Consider the following 25,999-nt stretch of genomic DNA (forward strand, 5'->3'; position numbering starts at 1 on the left):
GTATCATCACGGAAGTGTATTTTTTTTGTAGTGTATTCATCTTTCTTGGTATGAATATGGCATGGTAAATCCAACACATCATTCCCATCTTTATCCTTAACTTTTTTGGGAGTCCAGGGCCCTTTGGGCTTCCCTTTGAACTTTCCTTGGGCAATAGCTAAAGCTTCACCAGGAGCAGCTGGTTTGGCCTTTCGCTTCTGTTTCCGACTGGAATTCCCTCCTCCGGTTTCTTAGGCGACTGTTTTGTGTTTGCCACTCCGGAGTCGGTCTTCCTCTTCACCATTGGCATATTTGGTCGCAATCTCCATCATCCAAGTCAGAGTCATATCTCCTGTCCGACCGAATTTTAGATTCAACTCCTGATACTTAACGCCTTCCTTGAAGGCACAAATTGCTTGGTGATCTGACACATTCTCCACTGTATGGTGCAACGTGATCCATCTCTAGATATAATCCCCCAAAGTTTCATTCGGTTTCTGGACACAACACTGCAATTTTGTCAACCCTGCCGGCCTTTTGCAAGTGCCTTCAAAGGTTCTAACAAACACTCGAGCAAGTTCCTCCCAACTATATATGCTGCTAGGAGCCAACTGATTCAACCACGCTCTGGCAGAGCCCTCCAACATCAAGGGGAGGTGCTTCATGGCCACATCATCATTTCCACCACCAATCTGCACAGCCACTCGGTAATCCTCAAGCCAAGTGTCTGACTTGGACTCGCCGATGAACTTGCCGACTCCAGTCGCCAACCTGAAGATGGGAGGGATCACTGCTGCTCTGATGGCTCTGCTGAAACACTCGGGTCCTGAAACATGTACTCTTCTTCCAGTGGGATGATTTCTATTCTGGCCTTCGCTGTGAGCTCTTTTTCGATCAACCAGACCTTGAACGAGGATAGACCTTGCAACAAAGCCTGGTTCTCTGGGGTCGACTGGAATTCTTCATTCGTCGTTGTGGGGGCGCCTGTCATCTTGCCGCTGAGGCACGTATGACCCACTCCTCGGAGGAGGCGTGGGCACTCGACGACGATCGTCGTGGTCGAGTCGATGATCATACTGCTCATGGTTCCTGTACTGATCTTGCTGGTACCCACGTCCCTCACACCGCGGAGGCGATCTCGGGCTATGGGCAGATTGGACAATCCGCCACCACAGACCTGCTATGAATCCTATTCCACGACTGAGATACTGTTGTATTCTGCTCCCCTGCTGCCTGGAGTAAAGCCGAGATCTGCATCAAACCTCGGCCAGCTTCTGACTGGGAAGGTTGAATTCACTTTGCTATTCGAGCTGCAGCTGTGAGATTCTAGATCGGAGTTCGGTATACCTGAGTCAGAGGCGGAAAAAGTTGACGTCGACTGGACCAAGTTTGCCAGGAGCGCCTCCTCCAAGGCCTGGGCCTCAGGGGTTTCTCCAACGATAGGAGTGTGAACTGCATCCATATTACGGCGGCGAAGATCTTCCCTCCGCTGCGAAGAGAGGGGTTCGGGGCGGTACTCCTCGTGAGCACGCGACGGATCGTCGCCACCATCGTCACCGCCTTCACGGGTGAAGCCAGGAGGACTGCGTTATCCATTAACCATCAAGACTTCCACCGCGGGGTCGCTGCTGTCGCATTCGGACGCAGTCTCGACGGAGCCAGTTGACAGATCGAACAGTCTGTAGAGAGTTTCATCAGGATCGATTGCCGCGATTTGTGGGGTGGCCGATTGGCGGGCCACCGCGTGCCTCACCCACCGCTGAAGCCGTGACCGACCAGATCGCTGGCGCCGGCGAACAACGGAAAGGGAGGTTGCCATAGGAGCCAACTGATACGGAGTCGACTGTTGCTGAAAAAGGACGCCGTGAACGCATGCACGGAAGTGCGTCGGACGGGGAGCGCCTCGACGTCGAGTGGAGCCTCGTGGAGCCAAGCGGAGTCGTCGGCGATGAAGACGAGCGCGCCGAGATGGATCTCGCGGCCTTCGGCCAATCCTCCACCGGAAACCCTGATGATGGGAATCGGAAGAATCGCAACTTCTCCAATAAACTGCTAAGACACCTGCCCCAAGGTGGGCGCCGACTGTCGTGGATCTAAGACTGACAGTAGAATGGGGGGTAAGTACGAGGATGCAAGATCCTAGCTATGGAGTAGTTGTATACACGAGTTTTACGAGTTCAGGCCCTTCTCGGAGGAAGTAACAGCCCTACGTCTCGGTGCCCTGAGGCGGTCGGCTGAATTATGCGTGTGTGTGAGTTCACAAAATATGCGAACCCTTGTGCCTGTGGAGGGGGTGGCTTATATAGTGTGCGCCAGGACCCCAGCCATCCCACGTTACAAAGGGTTTAAGGTACATTAAAGGGGAGATGTTACTGGTAACACTAGCAAATAAAGAGACATAATGACCATTAAAGCTATGAGGTGATGTCCGACCATTGCAGTTCGGAGTGACTTTAGACCTTCTGGTGGTCGAGTTACAATCTCTACGGTCGAGTGACTTCAAGTCTTCCGAGTGGAGGTCCTCATGGTCGAGTGGATGATGACTCTTCTTCAAATGCTTCTGGTTTGAGGGTGACGTCCTAGGGAAGGGTGTCTAGGTCGGGCCTATGACCCTACCCTAGGTACATATCTTCATCACACGGAGCCAAAAAGCTGCTAGCAGCGGGCGAGCATGTATTGACAAAGGTCGTTGAAGAGAAAAAGAAACTCCAGGATTCGAACATCAACCTAGGCGAAGAACTGAAAGATGTGCGAGTGCAGCTAGCCGACTCTATGAAGGAGAACAAGAAGCTCCGAGGCGGCATATTCAGTATGTGGCTGCTTTTATCTTACAACAGTTTGGAGGTGCGGTAGCTGATATAGTTGTAATTGCAGGTGTGTTGACGAACCGCCCCGAAGAGGAAGTGTCCGGATCATCAAATGATCTTCTGCAGGAGCTGTCGCAGTTGCACGAGCAAGCTCGGCAGGCTATGCGGAGTGTAGCCAAGGCTTTATGGCCATCCGACTCCCCTCCAGGAAGCATGGAGAAGCTCGTAGAACTATTCAAGGGAGCGCGACGGCGTATCTGGCTATGGAAGATATCTGCCTGCCGAGAGGGTGCGCAAGAGGCCTGGGCCATGGTGAAGATGCGCTATACCAAGCTGGATCCTAATCATATGGCTTGTGTCGGGCCGGAAGGGCCGAATGGGGAAGAAATTCCCGTTAGTATAGTATATGACCAAGTAGCGGTGGCCGCCAAATATTCTCAATAGGATTGTAAGTTAGACTACCTGTTGGAAGGTGTAGAGGAAGAGGTGTTCGAGTCCAAGTGACTGTGTACTTTCCTCATCTAGCTGAATTTTATATCATTTGTCATGGCAGACCTTTTCGCTTCAACCTTCGGACTCTAAGGTGCGGAGTGTTTCCGAATACCGTCGCGGCCGAATAGGCCGGGGTATGCTTGGAAAACTAGGCGTAGGGGCCATAGTTGCTTGAACAGACAAGTTGTATCCGACTAGCTATGTTATATTACATTGATATCGTAAGAAACATCTTCCAGAGAGAATAGTTCCGTTAAGGGTTCCCTTCCCTGGGTGTGCATGCATTTAATGTACATGTCTAAATTGTGATGCGAGCACCACCGTTTGTATAACTTCTGGGGGAGCACAATGGAGTGAGTTTAGAAAACATCTTTAATTCACCGACTGAATATTCCCTTAAGAATGCTAGCTTTTGGTTTCACCCAGTATGAGGTACACATCCAGATGACCCGGTGGTAACAATCGCAGAGGTGCTCCCTTTATGCCCTAGCCGAACTAACGGGAACGTAGGACATAAGCACAGGAGCCAGGCAACCCAGATTTGCCAAAACTTAAGTCATATTGATGCATATAATGGCAAAGAAAAGGTACATATGGGAAAAACTCATATGTGAGGAGCTTGATGCTCAAGGAATGACTAGAACTTTTGTCCGAGAAGCCTCCAGGTACAAGTGGCGTACATGTTTAAAGATGTATGTCCCAATGGTGTGTGGTCTAGCCGCACTTAAAGCTTTTAAAGCGAGTAAAAAGAAAGTAATTGGAAAAGAGAGAAAAAATAATGGAAACTATAGGGGAGGAGGAGACGAACTATGGGTTTAGCGCTAGGCGTATAACCTCCGGAGTCTGGCCATGTTCCACGGGTTCGGCTCGAGGCAATTGTCTGATGCATTGCGAAGACGGTACGCTCCTCCGGTGAGAACTTCATCAATTATGAAGGGACCCTCCCATTTGGGCTTGAGTTTGTCCTTTTTCTTCTCCGGGAGGCGTAGAACGAATTCGCTGACGTTGTAACTCTTGCCCCGTACTTCTCTGCTTTGATATCTTCGAGCCTGCTGTTGGTAAACTGCTGAACGGGCTTTTGCGACATCATGTTCCTCCTCCAGGGCATCTAGGCTTTCCTGCCGATCGAGCTCGGCTTCTCTGTCTTCGTACATACGCACTCTAGGTGAGTCGTGAATAATATCGCAGGGAAATACGGCCTCTGCACCATACACCATGAAGAAAGGTGTGTACCCGGTAGTACGGTTGGGCATGGTCCGCAGCCCCCAGAGTACGGAGTCGAGCTCCTCAACCCAGTGCTTGTCTGATTCTTTCAAAGAATGCACTAGTCTGGGCTTGATGCCGCTCATAATAAGACCATTGGCGCGTTCGACTTGACCGTTAGTTTGTGGGTGGTAGACTGAGGCGTAATCGAGTTTAATACCCAGATTAGTACACCAGGTTTTTACCTCGTCGGCTGTGAAATTGGAGCCGTTGTCAGTGATGATGCTGTGTGGGACACCATAACGGTGCACAACATCGGATATGAAGTCTATCACCGGGCCGGACTCAGCCGTTTTGACCGGTTTAGCCTCTATCCACTTAGTGAATTTGTCCACCATAACCAGCAGATATTTTTTCTTATGGCTTCCCCCTTTAAGGGGTCGAACCATGTCGAGTCCCCAGATCGCGAAAGGCCAAGTGATGGGGATTGTTTGTAGGGCAATGTGGGGCATATGGCTTTGATTGGAAAAGAGTTGGCATCCAACGCAACGTTGGACAAGGTCATGTGCATCCGCTCAGGCCGTCGGCCAATAAAACCCTGTACGGAAGGCCTTGCTAACAAGGGCCCGAGCTGCAGCGTGGTGACCGCCGAGTCCGGCATGAATTCCAACCAAGAGCTACCGCCCCTCTTCCTCGGATATACATCGTTGAAGGACTCCGGTGGCGCTTTTCTTGTAGAGCTCTCCATCATGAACCTTGTAGAACTTTGAGCGCCGGATAATGCAGCGGGCCTCATTCTGGTCCTCAGGAAGCTCCTTCCTATTAAGGTAGGCTAGGAAGGGTTCGGTCCATGGGGCAATGACTGCCATGATGAGATGCGCCGACGGTGTTATCTCGATGTTTCCGGGATCTGGGGTTATGTTTGGGTCCAGACTAGTGTTGTCGTTTGCCCCCTGCCACACCAGGATGGCTTAAAGAGCCTTTCCAAGAAGATATTAGGTGGGACGGGGTCGCGCTTAGCGCCAATACGAGCAAGAACATCCGCCGCTTGATTACTTTCTCGAGCCACATGATGGAAGTCGAGCCCCTCGAACCGGGCCGACATTTTTATGACTGCGTTACGATACGCTGCCATCTTCGGATCTTTAGCGTCGAAATCTCCATTTATTTGAGATATTGCAAGGTTTGAGTCCCCGCGCACTTCTAGGCATTGTATTCCCATGGAGACAACCATCCGGAGACCATGCAATAAGGCCTCGTATTCAGCTGCGTTATTGGAGTCTGTGTATAGTATTTGGAGAACGTACTGGATGACGTCTCCAGTAGGGATGTTAAAACAACACCCGCTCCTAACTGTTGGAAATATGCCCTAGAGGCAATAATAAATTGATTATTATTATATTTCCTTGTTCATGATAATCGTTTATTATCCATGCTAGAATTGTATTGATAGGAAACTCAGATACATGTGTGGATACATAGACAACACCATGTCCCTAGTAAGCCTCTAGTTGACTAGCTCGTTGACCAATAGATGGTTATGGTTTCCTGACCATGGACATTGGATGTCGTTGATAACGGGATCACATCATTAGGAGAATGATGTGATGGACAAGACCCAATCCTAAGCATAGCACTAGATTGTGTAGTTCGTATGCTAAAGCTTTTCTAATGTCAAGTATCATTTCCTTAGACCATGAGATTGTGCAACTCCCGGATACCGTAGGAATGCTTTGGGTGTACCAAACGTCACAACGTAACTGGGTGGCTATAAAGGTACACTACAGGTATCTCCGAAAGTGTCTGTTGGGTTGGCACGAAACGAGACTGGGATTTGTCACTCCGTGTGACGGAGAGGTATCTCTAGGCCCACTCGGTAGGACATCATCATAATGTGCACAATGTGATCAAGGAGTTGATCACGGGATGATGTGTTACGTAACGAGTAAAGAGACTTGCCGGTAACGAGATTGAACAAGGTATAGGGATACCGACGATCGAATCTCGGGCAAGTACAATACCGCTAGACAAAGGGAATTGTATACGGGATTGATTAAGTCCTTGACATCGTGGTTCATTCGGTGATATCATCATGGAACATGTGGGAGCCAACATGGGTATCCAGATCCCGCTATTGGTTATTGACCGGAGAGTCGTCTCGGTCATGTCTGCATGGTTCCCGAACCCGTAGGGTCTACACACTTAAGGTTCGATGACACTAGGGTTATAAAGGAAGTTTGTATGTGGTTACCGAATGTTGTTTGGAGTCCCGGATGAGATCCCGGACGTCACGAGGAGTTCCGGAATGGTCCGGAGGTAAAGATTTATATATGGGAAATCCTGTTTTGGTCACCGGAAAGGTTTCGGGGTTTATCGGTAATGTACCGGGACCACCGGAGGGGTCCGGGGGTCCACCGGGGTGGGGCCATGGGCCCCAGAGGCATACATGGGCCAAGTGTGAGAAGGCACCAGCCCCTAGGTGAGCTAGGGCGCCTCCCACCATGGCCCATGCGCCTAGAAGGGGAGAGAGGGGCAAACCCTAAGGGTAGATGGGCCCTAAGGCCCATGCTCCCTGCGCCTCCCTCTCCTCCCCCTCTTGGCCGCCACCCAAAACCCATCTAGGGGTCCCGCCCCCCCTAGGGGTGGGAACCCTAGAGGGGGCGCACCCTCCTCCCTCTCCCCTATATATAGTGAGGCCTAGGGGCTGCCCACAACACGCGATCTGATCTCTGTCCGTTGGTGCAGCCCTCCCTCTCTTTCTCCTCATATCTCGCGGTGCTTGGCGAAGCCCTGCATGATTGCCCGCTCCTCCATCACCACCACGCCGTTGTGCTGCTGCTGGATGGAGTCTTCCTCAACCTCTCCCTCTCTCCTTGCTGGATCAAGGCGTGGGAGACGTCACCGGGCTGTACGTGTGTTGAACGCGGAGGTGCCGTCCGTTCGGCACTTGGTCATCGGTGATTTGGATCACGACGAGTACGACTCCATCATCCCCGTTCACTTGAACGCTTCCGCTTAGCGATCTACAAGGGTATGTAGATGCACTCTCCTTCCCCTCGTTGCTGGTCTCTCCATAGATAGATCTTGGTGACACGTAGGAAAATTTTGAATTTCTGCTACATTCCCCAACAGTGGCATCATGAGCTAGGTCTATGCGTAGTTTCTATGCACGAGTAGAACACAAAGTAGTTGTGGGCGTTGATTTTGTTCAATATGCTTGCCGTTACTAGTCTTATCTTGATTCGGCGGCATCGTGGGATGAAGCGGCCCGGACCAACCTTACACGTATGCTTACGTGAGACCGGTTCCACCGACTGACATGCACTAGATGCATTAGGTGGCTGGCGGGTGTCTGTCTCTCCCACTTTAGTCGGATCAGATTCGATGAAAAGGGTCCTTATGAAGGGTAAATAGCAATTGGCATATCATGTTGTGGTCTTTGCGTAGGTAAGAAACGTTCTTGCTAGAAACCCATAGCAGCCACGTAAAACATGGAAACAACAATTAGAGGACGTCTAACTTGTTTTTGCAGGGTATGCTATGTGATGTGATATGGCCAAAAGGATGTGATGAATGATATATGTGATGTATGAGATTGATCATGTTCTTGTAATAGGAATCACGACTTGCATGTCGATGAGTATGACAACCGGCAGGAGCCATAGGAGTTGTCTTAATTTATTTATGACTTGCGTGTCAACTTAAACATCATGTAATTACTTTACTTTATTGCTAAAGCGTTAGCCATAGTAGTAGAAGTAATAGATGACGAGACAACTTCAAGAAGACACGATGATGGAGATCATGATGATGGAGATCATGGTATCATGCCGGTGACGATGATGATCATGGAGCCCCAAGATGGAGATCAAAGGAGCTATATGATATTGGCCATATCATGTCACTATTATTTGATTACACGTGATGTTTATCATGTTTATACATCTTATTTGCTTAGAACGACGGTAGTAAATAAGATGATCCCTCATTACAATTTCAAGAATGTGTTCTCCCCTAACTGTGCACCGTTGCTAAAGTTCGTCGTTTCGAAGCACCACGTGATGATCGGGTGTGATAGATCCTTACGTTCACATACAACGGGTGTAAGACAGTTTTACACATGCAAAACACTTAGGGTTAACTTGACGAGCCTAGCATGTGCATAGACATGGCCTCGGAACATAGAAGACCGAAAGGCCGAGCATGAGTCGTATAGAAGATACGATCAACATGAAGATGTTCACCGATGTTGACTAGTCCGTCTCACGTGATGATCGGCACAACCTAGTTGACTCGGATCATGTAATCACTTAGATGACTAGAGGGATGTCTATCTAAGTGGGAGTACATAAGATGAACTTAATTATCCTGAACATAGTCAAAAGATCTTCGCAAATTATGTCGTAGCTCGCGCTTCAGTTCTACTGTTTAGATATGTTCCTAGAGAAAACAATTTAGTTGAAAGTTAATAGTAGCATTTATGCGGACTAGGTCCATAAACTGAGGATTGTCCTCATTGCTTCATAGAAGGCTTATGTCCTTAATGCACCGCTCAGTGTGCTGAACCTCGAACGTTGTCTGTGGATGTTGCGAACATCTGACATACACATTTTGATAACTACGTGATAGTTCAGTTAAACGGTTTAGAGTTGAGGCGCCGAAGACGTTTTTGAAACGTCGCAAAATATATGAGATGTTTTGAGGGCTGAAATTGGGATTTCAGGCTTGTGCCCACGTCAAGAGGTATAAGACCTCCGACGATTTTCTTAGCCTGCAAACTAAGGGAGAAAAGCTCAATTGTTGAACTTGTGCTCAGATTGTCTGAGTACAACAATCGCTTGAATCGAGTGGGAGTTGATCTTCCAGATGAAATAGTGATGGTTCTCCGAAGTCATTACCACCAAGCTGCTAGAGCTTCGTGATGAACTATGATATATCAGGGACATATATGATGATCCTTGAGATATTCGCAATGTTTGACACCGCGAAAGTAGAAATCAAGAAGGAGCATCAATTGTTGATGGTTGGTGAAACCACTAGTTTCAAGAAGAGCAAGGGAACAAAGGGATACTTCATGAAACGACAATTCAGCTGCTGCTCTAGTGAAGAAACCCAACGTTGAACCCAAACCCGAGACTGAGTGCTTCTGTAATAAGGGGAACAGCCACTGGAGCAGAATTACCCTAGATACTTGGTAGATGAGAAGGCTAGCAAGGTCGATAGAAGTATATTGGATATACATTGTGTTGTACTTTACTAGTACTCCTAGTAGTACCAGGGTATTAGATACTGGTTCGGTTGCTAAGTGTTAGTAACTCGAAATAAAAGCTACGGAATAAATGGAGATTAGCTAAAGGTGAGCCGACGATATGTGTTGGAAGTATTTCCAAGGTTGATCAAATATCGTACGCTCCCTCTACCATCGAGATTGGTGTTTGCGTTGAGCATAGACATGATTGGATTATGTCTATCGTAATACGGTTATTCATTTAAGGAGAATAATGGTTACTCTGTTTATTTGAATAATACCTTCAATGGTCTTACACCTAAAATGAATGGTTTATTGAATCTCGATCGTAGTGATACACATGTTCATGCCAAAAGATAGTAATGATAGTACCACCTACTTGTGGCACTGCCACGTAAGTCATATCGGTATAAAACGCATGAAGAAGCTCCATGTTGATGGATCTTTGGGCTCACTCGTTTTTGAAAGGTTTGAGACATGCGAACCATGTCTATTGGTGTATATGCATGAAGAAACTCCATGCAGATGGACCGTTTGAACTCACTTGATTTTGAATCACTTGAGACATGCAAATCATACCACATGGGCAAGATGACTGAAAGCCTCGGTTTCAGTAAAATGCAACCAGAAAGCAACTTGCTGGAAGTAATACATTTTGATGTGTGCAGTCCAATGAGTGCTGAGGCGTGTAGTGGATATCGTTATGTTCTTACTTCACAGATGATTTGAGTAGATGTTGAGTATATTTACTTGATGAATCACGAGTCTGAATTATTGAAAGGTTCAAGTAATTTCAGGGTGAAGTTGAAAGATCGTCATGACAAGAGGATAAAAGATCTATGATATGATCATAGAGATGAATATCTGAATTACGAGTTTGGCACAGAATTAAGACATTGTGGAAATTGTTTCACAACTAATACAGCCTGGAACACCATAGTGTGATGGTGTGTCCGAACATCATAATTGCACCCTATTGGATATGATGCATACCATGATGTCTCTCATTGAATTACCACAATAGTTTTATGGGTTAGGCATTAGAGACAACCACATTCCCTTTAAATAGGGCACCACGTAATTCCGATGAGATGACACCGTATGAACTATGGTTTAGAGAAACCTAAGCTATCATTTCTTAAAAGGTTTGGGGCTGCGACGCTTATGTGAAAAAGTTTCAGGCTGATAAGCTCGAACGCAAAGCGGATAAATGCATCTTCATAGGACACCCAAAACAGTTGGGTATACCTCCTGTCTCAGATTCGAAAGCAATAAGGGATTGTTTCAAGAATCGGGTCCTTTCTCGAGGAAAAGTTTCTCTCGAAAGAATTGAGTGGGAGGATGGTGGAGACTTGATGAGGTTATTGAACCGTCACTTCAACTAGTGTATAGCAGGGCACAAAAAGTTGTTCCTGTGGCACCTACACCAATTGAAGTGGAAGCTTATGATATTGATCATGAGACTTCGGATCAAGTCACTCCCAAACCTCGTGGGATGACAAGGATGCATACTACTTCAGAGTGGTACGTAATCCTGTCTTGGAAGTCATGTTGCTAGACAACAATGAACCTACGAGCTATGGAGAAGCGATGGTGGGCCCGGATTCCGATAAATGGCTCGAGGCCATAAAATCCGAGAGAGGATCCATGTATGAAAACAAAGTGTAGACTTTGGAAGAACTACTTGATGGTCGTAAGGCTGTTGAGTATAGATGGATTTTAAATGGAAGACGGACAATGATGGTAAATGTCACCATTAAGAAAGCTCGACTTGTCGTTAAGATGTTTCCCGACAAGTTCAAGGAGTTGACTACGATGAGACTTTCTCACTCGTAGCGATGCTAAGAGTCTGTTGGAATTATATTAGCGATTACTGCATTATTTATGAAATCTTGTAGATAGGATGTCGAAACATTGTTTCCTCGACGATTTTCTTGAGGAAAGGTTGTATCTGATACAACCGGAAGGTTTTGTCAATCCTAAAAGATGCTAATAAGTATGCAAAGCTCCAGCAATCCTTCTAAGGACTAGAGTAAGCATCTCGGAGTTGGAATGTACGCTTTGATGAGATGATCAAAGTTTTGGGTGTATACAAAGTTTATGAGAAACTTGTATTTCCAAAGAAGTGAGTGGGAGCACTATAGAATTTCTGATGAATATATGTTGTTGACATATTGTTGATCAGAAATGACGTAGAATTTCTGGAAAGCATATAGGGTTATTTGGAAAGTGTTTTTCAATGGAAAGCCTGGATTAAGCTACTTGAGCATTGAGCATCAAGATCTATAAGGATAGATCAAAACGCTTAATGGAACTTTCAAATGAGCACATACCTTGACATGATCTTGAAGGTGTTCAAGATGGATCAGTCGAAGAAGGAGTTCTTGCCTGAGTTGTAAGGTATGAAGTTAAGACTTAAAGCTCGACCACGGCAGAATAGAGAGAAAGGACGAAGGTCGTCCCCTATGCTTAAGACGTAGGCTCTACAGTATGCTATGCTGTGTACCGCACCTAAAGTGTGCCTTGCCATGAGTCAGTCAAGGGGTACAAGAGTGATCCAAGAATGGATCACAGGACAGCGGTCAAAGTTATCCTTAGTAACTAGTGGACTAAGGAATTTTCTCGATTATGGAGGTGGTAAAAGAGTTTGTCGTAAAGGGTTACGTCGATGCAAGCTTAGCACCTATCCGGATAGCTCTGAGTAGAGATACCGGATACATATAATGGAGCAACAATTTAGAATAGCTCCAAGTAGAACAGTTAGTTGGAATAGCTCCAAATAGAACGTGGTAGCTGCATCTAGGAGATGACATAGAGATTTGTAAAGCACACACGGATCTGAAAGGTTCAGACCCGTTGACTAAAACCTCTCTCACAAGCAACATGATCAAACCCAAAACTCATTGATTGCTAATCACATAGTGATGTGAACTAGATTGTTGACTCTAGTAAACTCTTTGGATGTTGGTTACATGGCGATGTGACCTGTGAGTGTTAATCACATGGTGATGTGAACTAGATTATTGACTCTAGTGCAAGTGGGAGACTGTTGGAAATATGCCCTAGAGGCAATAATAAATTGATTATTATTATATTTCCTTGTTCATGATAATCGTTTATTATCCATGCTAGAATTGTATTGATAGGAAACTCAGATACATGTGTGGATACATAGACAACACCATGTCCCTAGTAAGCCTCTAGTTGACTAGCTCGTTGATCAATAGATGGTTACGGTTTCCTGACCATGGACATTGGATGTCGTTGATAACGGGATCACATCATTAGGAGAATGATGTGATGGACAAGACCCAATCCTAAGCATAGCACTAGATCGTGTAGTTCGTATGCTAAAGCTTTTCTAATGTCAAGTATCATTTCCTTAGACCATGAGATTGTGCAACTCCCGGATACCGTAGGAATGCTTTGGGTGTACCAAACGTCACAGCGTAACTGGGTGGCTATAAAGGTACACTACAAGTATCTCCGAAAGTGTCTGTTGGGTTGGCACGAATCGAGACTGAGATTTGTCACTCCGTGTGACGGAGAGGTATCTCTAGGCCCACTCGGTAGGACATCATCATAATGTGCACAATGTGATCAAGGAGTTGATCACGGGATGATGTGTTACGTAACGAGTAAAGAGACTTGCCGGTAACGAGATTGAACAAGGTATAGGGATACCGACGATCGAATCTCGGGCAAGTACAATACCGCTAGACAAAGGGAATTGTATACGGGATTGATTAAGTCCTTGACATCGTGGTTCATTCGGTGAGATCATCATGGAACATGTGGGAGCCAACATGGGTATCCAGATCCCCCTGTTGGTTATTGACCGGAGAGTCGTCTCGGTCATGTCTGCATGGTTCCCGAACCCGTAGGGTCTACACACTTAAGGTTCGATGACGCTAGGGTTATAAAGGAAGTTTGTATGTGGTTACCGAATGTTGTTCGGAGTCCCGGATGAGATCCCGGACGTCACGAGGAGTTCCGGAATGGTCCGGAGGTAAAGATTTATATATGGGAAATCCTGTTTTGGTCAACGGAAAGGTTTCGGGGTTTATCGGTAATGTACCGGGACCACCGGAGGGGTCCGGGGGTCCACCGGGGTGGGGCCATGGGCCCCAGAGGCATACATGGGCCAAGTGTGAGAAGGCACCAGCCCCTAGGTGAGCTAGGGCGCCTCCCACCATGGCCCATGCGCCTAGAAGGGGAGAGAGGGGCAAACCCTAAGGGTAGATGGGCCCTAAGGCCCATGCTCCCTGCGCCTCCCTCTCCTCCCCCTCTTGGCCGCCACCCAAAACCCATCTAGGGGTCCCGCCCCCCCTAGGGGTGGGAACCCTAGAGGGGGCGCACCCTCCTCCCTCTCCCCTATATATAGTGAGGCCTAGGGGCTGCCCACAACACGCGATCTGATCTCTGTCCGTTGGTGCAGCCCTCCCTCTCTTTCTCCTCATATCTCGCGGTGCTTGGCGAAGCCCTGCAGGATTGCCACGCTCCTCCATCACCACCACGCTGTTGTGCTGCTGCTGGATGGAGTCTTCCTCAACCTCTCCCTCTCTCCTTGCTGGATCAAGGCGTGGGAGACGTCACCGGGCTGTACGTGTGTTGAACGCGGAGGTGCCGTCCGTTCGGCACTTGGTCATCGGTGATTTGGATCACGACGAGTACGACTCCATCAACCCCGTTCACTTGAATGCTTCCGCTTAGCGATCTACAAGGGTATGTAGATTTACTCTCCTTCCCCTCGTTGCTGGTCTCTCCATAGATAGATCTTGGTGACACGTAGGAAAATTTTGAATTTCTGCTACGTTCCCCAACACTAACCCTGCCAGCATTTTGGAGCCGTCAAAGTACATGACCCAATTGGAGTATGTGCCATAATCTTTAGGGAGTTCGGCCTCTGTCCATTCGGTGATGAAGTCGGCCAGTACTTGGGATTTCATAGCTCGACGTGGTTTATATGTAATGTCAAATGGCAGGAGCTCGATGGCCCATTTGGCAATTCAGTCCGTAGCGTCGCGGTTATTTATAATGTCATAGAGTGGTACTTCGGAGCTTCCGAGATGCCATGAAGACCGCATATGCTATTTTTTGATAATGAGGGTACCGGGATTTGCATGGTGTAAGGACAGTAGATACTTAGTATACTGGCTTCTGAAGCGGGAATTTATGTCCGTCCTGTTCTCGTTCGACAATGAGTACAGCGCTCACCACCTGATGTGTTACCGATATGTATAATAAAATCGGTTCGCCGGATTTTAGCGCGGCCAGGATTGGATTGCTCGCAAGAAGGGTTTTTATTTCTTCCAGTCCGGCTGTTGCCGCGTCCGTCCACTCGAAGTGGTCGGTTCGCCGTAGAAGGCGATAGAGAGGCAGTGCCTTTTCTCCTAATCTGGAGATAAAGCGGCTTAGAGCTACCATGCAACCTGCAAGTTTTTGAACTTGCTTAAGGTCTGTTGGCTTAGCCAATTATGACAAAGCCCGGATTTTGGCTGGGTTTGCTTCGATTCCTCTATTCGAAACGATAAAGCCTGGCAGTTTTCCAGCGGGGACGCCGAAGACACGCTTTTCCGGGTTGAGCTTGATGCCATACGCCCTGAGGTTGTCAAATGTAAGATGTAAGTCGTCTATTAGTGTTTCCACATGCTTGGTTTTGATGACGACGTCATCAACGTAAGCTTCTACTATTTTGCCAATCTGTTTCTCCAGGCATGTTTGAATCATGCGTTGATATGTGGCACCGGCGTTCTTGAGCCCAAAGGGCATGGTATTGAAGCAGAATGGCCCGTATGGGGTAATAAATGCTGTTGCAGCTTGATCGGATTCCTTCATTTTGATTTGATGGTATCCGGAGTATGCATCGAGGAAACACAGTGAGTCGTGCCCTGCGGTGGCGTCAATGATTTGATCAATGCGGGGGAGGGGGAAGGGATCCTTAGGGCACGCTTTGTTGAGGTCTTTGAAATCGACGCACATGTGCCAGGATTTGTCCTTCTTTGGTACCATCACCAGGTTTGCCAGCCAGTCCGGATGTTTGATTTCTCTTATGAATGCGGCCTCGATGAGTTTGGCTAGTTCCTCCCCCATGGCTTGTCGCTTGGGTTCGGAAAAGCGCCATAGTGTTTGCTTAACCGGTTTAAACCCCTTTAATATATTGAGGCTATGTTCGGCCAGCTTGCGTGGGATTCCTGGCATGTCTGAAGGGTGCCAGGCAAATATGTCCCAGTTTTCGCGCAGGAATTCTCGTAGTGCGGCGTCAACTGTTGGGTTCAGTTGAGCTCCGATGGATGATGTCTTCTTGGGGTCCGTTGGGTGGACCTGGAATTTGACTATTTCTTCTGCCGGTTTGAACGAGGTGGATTTGGGGCATTTGTCGAGGATCACATCATCCCTGTCCACTATGGAGCGCAGTGCGGTTAATTCTTCGGCCGTGAGGGCTTCGGATAGCGCCTCTAGGGCTAGGGATGCGATTTTGTTTTCAGCATGGAGTGCTATGTCCGGAACACTGACGAGAGTGATTATACCGTTTGGTCCGGGCATTTTGAGCTTCATATATCCGTAGTGAGGCATAGCTTGGAAGCGTGTAAAAGCATCCCGCCCTAACAGGGCGTGATATCCACTGCTGAAAGGGGCCACTTGGTAGGTTATTTCTTCAGACCGATAGTTCTCCGACGATCCGAATACCACATCAAGTGTGATTTTGCCCGCGCACCGCGCCTCCCGACTTGTAATAATTCCCTAGAAGGTTGTGTTACTTTGTTTGATGCGGCTCCTGTCTATCTCCATTTTATGGAGTGTGTCCTCATAAATGAGATTTAGTTCGCTGCCGCCCTCCATGAGGACCTTGGTGAGTCGAAACCCATCCACGATGGGTCTGAGGACTAACGCGGCTGGTTCTCGTGCTGTTCTGTACTTTGGTTCATCACCGGTTGAATGTTATAGCCGTGTCGTTCCATGGGTTTATTATAGCAATTTGGCAGACTTCGTTGAGCTCGCGAAGTGCCCTTTTGCGCTTGTTATTTGAAGCGAATGTCTCGAAGACTGTCAATACTCTTGGGTCGTCTCTTCTGGGGGTGTTGTTCTGGGGCGTCCTTGATAAGGATGTCCTCGCCGCTCTTGGCTACCTGTCGTTGTATCCAACATGCTCTAAGGCGGTGGGTTGCCACGGTATCTGTTGTTGTATGTATTTTGCATGGGCCATCGAGCCACCCTTCCAGAATAGTGTTGTGCCGTATAGTGGCTTTGTGTTTTTTGACTATTGGATTGGGCGTGCCATGAGGGTACGCCATTTTCGCCTATAGGGGAAGTTGGGTTGGGGCTGGTGGTTCCCAGCGAGCGGCCCGAGTTTGCCTGGTGCTTTCCATCGTGCAGTATTTTTGTACGATGGTTGCTAGTCAGAAAATTTTAGTATGCGGAGGCGATTGATGCATTGAGGATTCCTTTGTCCGCACAGTTTCTGCAGAACGCTGATATTGCGTCCTCGTCATGGCAATCCTTTACCTTGTCCTTGACGAGGAGGAATCTGGCCCAAAAGTGGCGGACCTTCTCCCGAGATTGTTGTTTTATGCTCATGAGAGCCTCTATGCCCTGGTGGGTGGGTGGAATTAAATCCAAACCCTGACCTAACCGGTTGTTCGGAGTCTGACGACCTTTCGGACTAGACAGTCCGGGTTCCGTAATATCTTCTGATTGTTTGGAACAGCCGTCTGATGCTATGTTCGGAGGGCTGGTTGCGTCCTTTCGCGGGTGAGTATCCGGCTCTTCATGAACGGCGACCCGAACATAGTCCGTCTTCAATACAGAAGAAGACTCACCGTCCTGCTCCAGGACTGCCGTGATCTGGTGGGTGACCGGTGGGATTTCGGTTTCTCCCTGATCGGTTTTAGGCCCGATCTGATCGTAATCTGTGACGATTCCCAAAGCGGTGATGCGATCTAGGAGCTCATTTAAGGACGAAAACTCAATCGGATCCATCTGCTTGGAGTGCTCGGAGTTGATGCGAAGGGGATTTTCGATGGCCCGAGAGGTCATCGTCGGCTCCGCGGCTGAACGAGCAATCATAGTAAAGTCGCCTAGCCGGAGGGTTTGGCCCGAGGCCAAAACTACCCCTATGGTAATATTGTATTTAATGACAAGGCGAGCCATCGAGACTTTCATCAATGGCACAGTGGAACTCTCAATGGAAGCACTAATGTCGGTGTTAAAACCGGCGGATCTCGGGTAGGGGGTCCCGAACTATGCGTCTAGGATCAATGGTAACAGGAGACGGGGGACACGATGTTTACCCAGGTTCGGGCCCTCTCTATGGAGGTAATACCCTACGTCCTGCCTGATTGATATTGATGAATATGAGTATTACAAGAGTGGATCTACCACGAGATCGTAGTGGATAAACCCTAGAAGTCTAGCCTACGTGGGTATGGTAACGAGTATACATGGTGTCCTTTCCAGACTATCCCCTTCGGTTTATATAGACACCGAGGGGATCTAGGGTTTACATGGAGTCGGTTACATAAGAAGAAATCTTCGGTCACCAAGCTTGCCGTCCACGCCAAGTAGAGTCCAATCCAGACACGGTGCAGTCTTCGGCCTTCATGTCCTCACAACCCATCAGTCCAGCCCATGGATAACAGGCCGGACGCCCGAGGACCCCTTAGTCAAGGACCCCTTAGTCCAGGACTCCCTCAGATTCCACTATTGATCAACAGGAAACTAAACATACCAACGACCAAGATCTTCATCGAGCTCCCACTTGGGCTCGGTTGAGTCACCTACACTGGTATCATCGGCATCTGCAACTGTTTGTAAGTATATGTGAGTCACGAGGACCGAGCAATCTCACACCCGCGAGATCAAGACTATGTAAGCTTATGGGTAGGGTAAGGTAATGAGGTGGAGCTGCAGCAAGCACTAAGCATATGTGGTGGCTAACATACATAAATAAGAGCGAGAAGAGAAGCAACGCAATGGTCGAGAAGCTAGAAGTGATCAAGAAGTGATCCTGAAACTACTTACATTCAAGCATAACACAAGAACCGTGTTCACTTCCCGGACTCCGTCGAGAAGAGACCATCACGGCTACCCACACGGTTGATGCATTTTAATTAACTTAAGTGTCAAGTTCTCTACAATCGGACATTAACAAATTCCCATCTGCCACATAACCGCGGGCACGACTTTCAAAAGTTCAAACCCTGCAGGGGTGTCCCAACTTAGCCCATCACAAGCTCTCACGGTCAAGGAAGGATATTCCTTCTCCCAGGAAGACCCGATCAGTCTCGGAAACAAGACCAGCAAAGCCGCCCAATGTGCCGACAATCCCGATAGGAGCTGCACATATCTCGTTCTCAGGGCAACACCGGATAGGTCAAGCTACGAGTAAAACCAGCCCTCAAGTTGCCCCGAGGTGGCCCTGTAGGCTGCCCGATTCGGACCAACACTTAGAGAAGCACTAGCCCGGGGAGGTTAGAATAAAGATGACCCTCGGGTTAATTACTCCCAAGGGAAAGGTATATGTTGTTAGGCAAATGTAAAACCAAGGTTGTGCCTTGCTGGAGGAGTTTTATTCAAAGCAAACTGTCAAGGGGTTCCCATAACACCCAACCGCGCAAGGGACGCAAAATCAAGGAACATAACACCGGTATGACGGAAACTAGGGCGGCAAGAGTGGAACAAAACACCAGGCATACGGCCGAGCCTTCCACCCTTTACCAAGTATATAGATGTATTAATTAAATAAGAGATATTGTGACATCCCAACATATCCATGTTCCAACATGGAACAAACTTCATCTTCACCTGCAACTAACAACGCTATAAGAGGGGCTGAGCAAAAGCGGTAACATAGCCAAACAACGTTGCTAGGAAGGAGGGTTAGAGGCTTGACATGGCAATATGGAAGGCATGATATAACAAGTGGTAGGCAGCGCGAGATAGCGGTAGAGCGAGAAACTAGCAAGCAAAGATAGAAGTGATTTCGAGGGTATGGTCATCTTGCCTAAGATCCCGCAAGGAAGAAGAACGAGTCCATGAAGAAGACAAACGGACGAAGTCGAACGAATCCTCACAAACGCAACCTTATCGAAACTAACCCGAAGAAGCAACACCAGAAAGAAGCAAACAACATGGTAAACAACCATCACATAATCATGGATGATGCACAACCAAGTAGGATGCATGTCCGATTTAGTGAGGCATGGCATGGCAAGGTGCACAAACAATACTACAAATTAAGTGGGGCTCAATATGCAACGAGTTGCGTATTGACAAAACACCACATCAATTATTTAGTTCTCTCCCGTTTAGGAACCCAACAATATTAAATGTTTTTAAATGTGGCAAGAGATGAAGCATAAGAAAACTACCTATCTAGACAAGTTTAAATGAGGCCGGATATAACAAACAACAATTCCGGAAAATCCTCATATGCATATTATGAATTTGGTACTGTTCTGCCCTAAACCATATTTTAGAGTTTTTAAACATGCAAAGTAAAGCCACCATGTTAAACTAGGCATTTTTTACCCCATTTACATATAAAGTTTATTAAATTTGGAGCTACGGTTAATTAGTTATGAATTAAAGTATTTTAACATGGCAATATGAAAATTTAAACAAACAACATTTTAAACATTTTTAACATGGAGAAGGCAGCATATTATGAAACTAGACGAAATTCTAAGCAAGTTGAATATATAATTTATTTAGATCCGATGCACGGTTGGTGAGTTATGATATGCATGATGTTGGAGGGCTTTTCTGTAAAACAGACATTCCTGTGGGTAATAGACAAATTCGCGGTAGGAAAAAAACACATCGAGCCGTATCTAGCTGGCCCAACAATGGAAAAAAAGGAGGGCGCTTGGGGCTGCTCACCCATGGGCCTCGGCCCGGTTGGGAAGGCGGCCCGCGAGAGGACACGGTTGCTGGGTCCGCGGAGGAGCAGGCTGGGCCTTTGGGAGACACGGCCCAGGCGCGGGTTGATGCGGATCGAACAAGGCGACTGGTCAACGCGGGCATTGCCCGCTACACTCCGTCGCTCAAAGCAGAGGATGCAGACCCGATGGCTGGCCGGCGGCGCTAGGGCTGGGACTTGAGGCCAGCCGACAATGAGGCATGACGGCACAAGCACGGGGATGGCGCGGATGCAGCCGGATCCGTCCGGAATGGCAAGGAGAGGCGGAGGGTCGCGGAGGCGCGAGCGATGACAGGCTTGGGGTTGAGAGGATATGAGGACGAGTGTGTGGCAGAGGAACTTGTCGCGCTGGTCACGCCGGACCAGAGTGACAACGGTGGGCCTTCAATGGGGATGGGGCAGACGAGGCCGAAGGAGGTCGTGGCGGAGTGGTTCCCGGCGTTTGTGGTTGGACTTGGTGGCGCCCATCCATGGCAGCTCAAGGTCGTCGGTCGTGGCTGGTTTCTGGGAGACAGAGAGATCCATATGAGAGAGATAAGAACGGGAAAGGAGGAAGGGAAGGAGAAGGCGCGAAGGGGTCCTGGCCTGATGGATGAGGGCGACGCCGTGGTGGTTGAGGTTGCCGGCGGCGACGGGGCTGACGAGGACGAGGGTTGTGGCTGCATGGGATTTTTGGTGGCACGGAAATCATGGGAGGCAGTCGGAGGCTCTAGTTGGAGGGAGGTGGATCGGGATGGATGGTAGTTGGCTCGGTGAGGAAGCCGAGGAGACCAGGTGGGCTGGCGGTGGTGGGCGGAATGGACGGATGGGACATCCTAGGATTAGGGTTAGGCTCATATATAGGTAGGGGATTAGGTTAGGGGCTACCGAGTCCCTCTGATCGAAATCAGACGGTCAGGAAAAATAGGCTAGGGAGACCAAAAAGAAAAACAGAGATGTTTTATAGATGTTAGGGGATGATCCGGATCCATCGGTGACGACTGCCCGGGTCGGGTTCGGGGAAGTTTCGAACGCGCGAGAGGGGTCTAGGCACTATGCAAAGAGGGTTAGGCGGACGGGGTCAAGTGTGTGGTTTGGCTGAGAAGAGAGAGAGAGAAGAGGGAGGCCCGGCGGTAGTTTAGGGGACCAAAACATCCGACGAAAGACCAGCTATAATGCCGCTATAGTTAACCGTCGGGGGGTCAAATGGACTCCGAATGCGATTAAACTTGGCAGGCGATCTACTGACAACATAACAACACCGCATGCCAACTTTAAACCCATTCCGAGAATATAATCCGGCCACCTATAAAATTATATTTCGGACGTGTCACGGGCGCGTGCAGGTGTGTCTGGGCTCAGAACGGACAACAGAGAGAACTGGGAGACCCGGACGAATGCAAGTTTTGAAAACATGCAGATGCAATGCGGATGATGACATGGCAAGATGCAACACGCAAGCGAATGACAAGGCAACAACAGCGAATAACTGGAAGACACCTGGCGCATTGGTCTCGAGGCATTACAACACTCCACCAGTACAAGAGGATCTTGTCCCAAGATCTAGGATGGCACCGGAGAGAAGCGGAAGAGGAAGAGAAAAGGTAAAACTAAGTTGCTTCTTTGACAAATGAGTGAAACCAAAGAACCTTGCGAGGTTGGACAATTTGAAAGAAAGAAAACAACAAATATGAATGATACGTCCATTTTGCATCATGCTTTTATATCGATATTTATTGCATTATGGGCTGTTATTACACATTATGTCACAATACTTATACCTATTCTCTCTTATTTTACAAGGTTTACATAAAGAGGGAGAATGCCGGCGGCTGGGATTCTGGGCTGGAAAAGGAGAAAATATTAGAGACCTATTCTGCACAGCTTCAAAAGTCCTGAAACTTCACGGAAGACATTTTCAGAATATATGAAAAATACTGAGCGCAAGAAGTTCACCAGGGGGGCCACACCCTGCCCACGAGGGTGGGGGCGCACCCCCCTACCTCATGGGCCCCCTAGTGGCCCTCCGATGGCTATCTTCTGCTATATGGAGTCTTTCGATGAGGAAAAAATCATAAGTCATCTCCTCGGACGAAACTCCGCCGCCACGAGGCGGAACCTTGGTGGATCCAATCTAGGGCTCCGACAAAGCTGTTCTGCCGGGGAAACTTCCCTCCGGGAGGGGGAAATCATCGCCATCGTCATCACCAACGCTCCTCTCATCGGGAGAGGGCAATCTCCATCAACATCTTCACCAGCACCATCTCCTCTCAAAACCCTAGTTCATCTCTTGTATCCAATTCTTGTCTCCAAGTCCGGGATTGGTACCTGCGGGTTGCTAGTAGTGTTAATTACTCCTTGTAGTTGATGCTAGTTGGTTTATTTGGTGGAAGATCATATGTTCAGATCCTATATGCATATTAATACCCCTCTAATTATGAACATGATTATGCTTTGTGAGTAGTTACGTTTGTTCCTGAGGACATGGGAGAAGTCTTGCTATTAGTAGTCATGTGAATTTGGTATTCGTTCGATATTTTGATGAGATGTATGTTGTCTCTCCTCTAGTGGTGTTATGTGAACTTCGACTACATAACACTTCACCATTATTTGGGCCTAGAGGAATGCATTGGAAAGTAATAAGTAGATGATGGTTTGCTAGAGTGACAGAAGCTTAAACCCTAGTTTATGCGTTGCTTTGTAAGGGGCTGATTTGGATCCATATGTTTCATGCTATGGTTAGGTTTACCTTAATACTTTTGTTGTCGTTGCGGATTCTTGCAATAGAGGTTAATCATAAGTGGGATGCATGTCCAAGTAAGTACAGTACCCAAGCATCGTTCCACCCACATACCAAATTATCAAAGTACCGAACGCGAATCATATGAACGTGATGAAAACTAGCTTGACGATATTCCCATGTGTCCTCGGGAGCGCTTTTCTCTATATAAGAGTTTGTCCAGGCTTGTCCTTTGCTACAAAAAGGATTGGGCCACCTTTCTGCACTTTATTTACTTTTTTTACTTGTTTCTTGTTACAAATTATCCTATCACAAAACTATCTATTACCACTTATTTCAGTACTTGCAGAGAATACCTTGCTGGAAACCGCTTATCATTTCCTTCTGCTCCTCGTTGGGTTCAACACTCTTACTTATCGAAAGGACTATGATTGATCCCCTATACTTGTGGGTCATCAAGAAACTTTTCTGGCGCCGTTACCGGGGAGTGAAGCGCCTTTGGTAGGTGGAATTTGGTAAGGAAAATTTATATAGTGTGCTGAAATTTACTGTCACTTGTTACTATGGAAAGTAATCCTCTGAGGGGCTTGTTCAGGGTATCTTCACCCCGACCAGTAGAGCAAAGGGTTGCTCCTCAACCTACTGAACCTACTGAAAATGAAAATGTCTGCTTTGAAATTCCTTCGGGTATGATAGAAAAACTGCTAGCTAATCCTTTTGCAGGAGACGGAACAACGCATCCTGATGAGCACCTAATATATGTGGATGAACTTTGTGGATTATTTAAGCTTGCAGGTGTACCCGAAGATGTTATTAAGAAGAAGGTCTTCCCTTTATGTTTGAAGGAAGATGCATTGACATGGTATAGGCTATGTTATGATACAGGGTCATGGAACTACAAACGATTGAAATTGGAATTTCATCAGAAGTTTTATCCTATGCATCTTGTTCATCGTGATCGCAATTATATATATAATTTTTGGCCTCGCGAAGGAGAAAGCATTGCTCAAGCTTGGGGGAGGCTTAAATCAATGTTATATTCATGCCCCAATCATGAGCTCTCAAGAGAGATGATTATTCAAAATTTATATGCTCGACTCTCTGATAACAATCGCACCATGCTCGATACTTCTTGTGCTGGCTCTTTTATGACGAAGACTATTGAATTCAAATAAGATTTATTAGAAAGAATTAAACACAACTTTGAAGATTGGGACCACGACGAAGGTAAGGAGTTAGGTATGACACCTAAGTTTGATTGTGTTAATCTTTTGTGGATACCGATGTTTTCCGTAAATTTAGCACTAAATATGGACTTGACTCTGAGATAGTAGCCTCTTTCTGTGAATCTTTTGCTACTTATGTTGATCTCCCCAAGGAGAAGTGGTTTAAATATCATCCTCCCATAAAAGTAAAAGTAGCTGCACCTATTAAAGTTGAAGAAAAGACTATCACTTATAATGATCCTATTGTTCCTACTTCTTATGTTGAGAAACCACCTTTCCCTGTTAGGATAAAGGATCATGCTAAAGCTTCAACTGTGGTTCGTAAAAGCAATATTAGAACATATACACCTCCTGAGCAAGTTAAAGTTGAACCTAATATTGCTATTGTTAAAGATCACTTGCCTGATAATATTGATGGGCATGTTATTTATTTCTGTGATGAAACTGCTAGAATTGTTAAATCTTGTGCTAAAGATAAACCTAGACCTGTGGTAGGCATGCCTGTTATTTCTGTTAAAATAGGAGATCATTGTTATCATGGCTTATGTGATATGGGTGCCAGTGCTAGTGCAATACCTATTGACCTATATAGAGAAATTATGCATGATATTGCACCTGATGAGTTAGAAGATATTGATGTCACAATTAAACTTGCCAATAGAGATACTATTTCACCAATGGGAATTGTTAGAGATGTTGAAGTCTTGTGTGGGAAAACTAAATACCCTGCTGATTTTCTTGTTCTTGGTTCCCCACAAGATAGCTTTTGTCCCATTATATTTGGTACACCCTTCTTAAACACTGTCCCATTATAGATTGCGAAAAGGATGTTGTTACTATCGGTTTAGATGATATGTCTCACGAATTTAATTTCTCTAAATTTAGTAGACAACACCGTGAAGAAGAATTACCTAGTAAGGATGAAATTATTGGTCTTGCTTCTATTGCCGTACCTCCTAGTGATCCTTTAGAACAATATTTGCTAGACCATGAAAATGATATGTTTATGAATGAAAGAAGGGAAATAGATGAAGTATTCTTTAAACAGGAACCTATTCTGAAACACAATTTGCCTGTTGAAATCCTAGGGGATCCTCCTCCACCCAAGGGTGATCCCGTGTTTGAGCTTAAACCGTTGCCTGATACTCTTAAATATGCTTATCTTGATGAGAAAAAGATATATCCTGTTATTATTAGTGCTAACCTTTCAGAGCATGAGGAAGAGAGATTATTGAAAACTCTGAAGAAGCACCGTGCTACTATTGGGTATACTCTTGATGATCTTAAGGGCATTAGTCCCACTCTATGTCAACATAAAATAAATTTGGAAGAAGATGCTAAACCAGTTCATGATCATAAACGACGGCTGAATCCTAAAATGAAAGAAGTGGTAAGAAAGGAAAT

The sequence above is a fragment of the Triticum dicoccoides genome, chromosome 6A, assembly GCF_002162155.2.
Source record: "Triticum dicoccoides isolate Atlit2015 ecotype Zavitan chromosome 6A, WEW_v2.0, whole genome shotgun sequence".
NCBI classification, from domain to species: Eukaryota; Viridiplantae; Streptophyta; class Magnoliopsida; order Poales; family Poaceae; genus Triticum; species Triticum dicoccoides.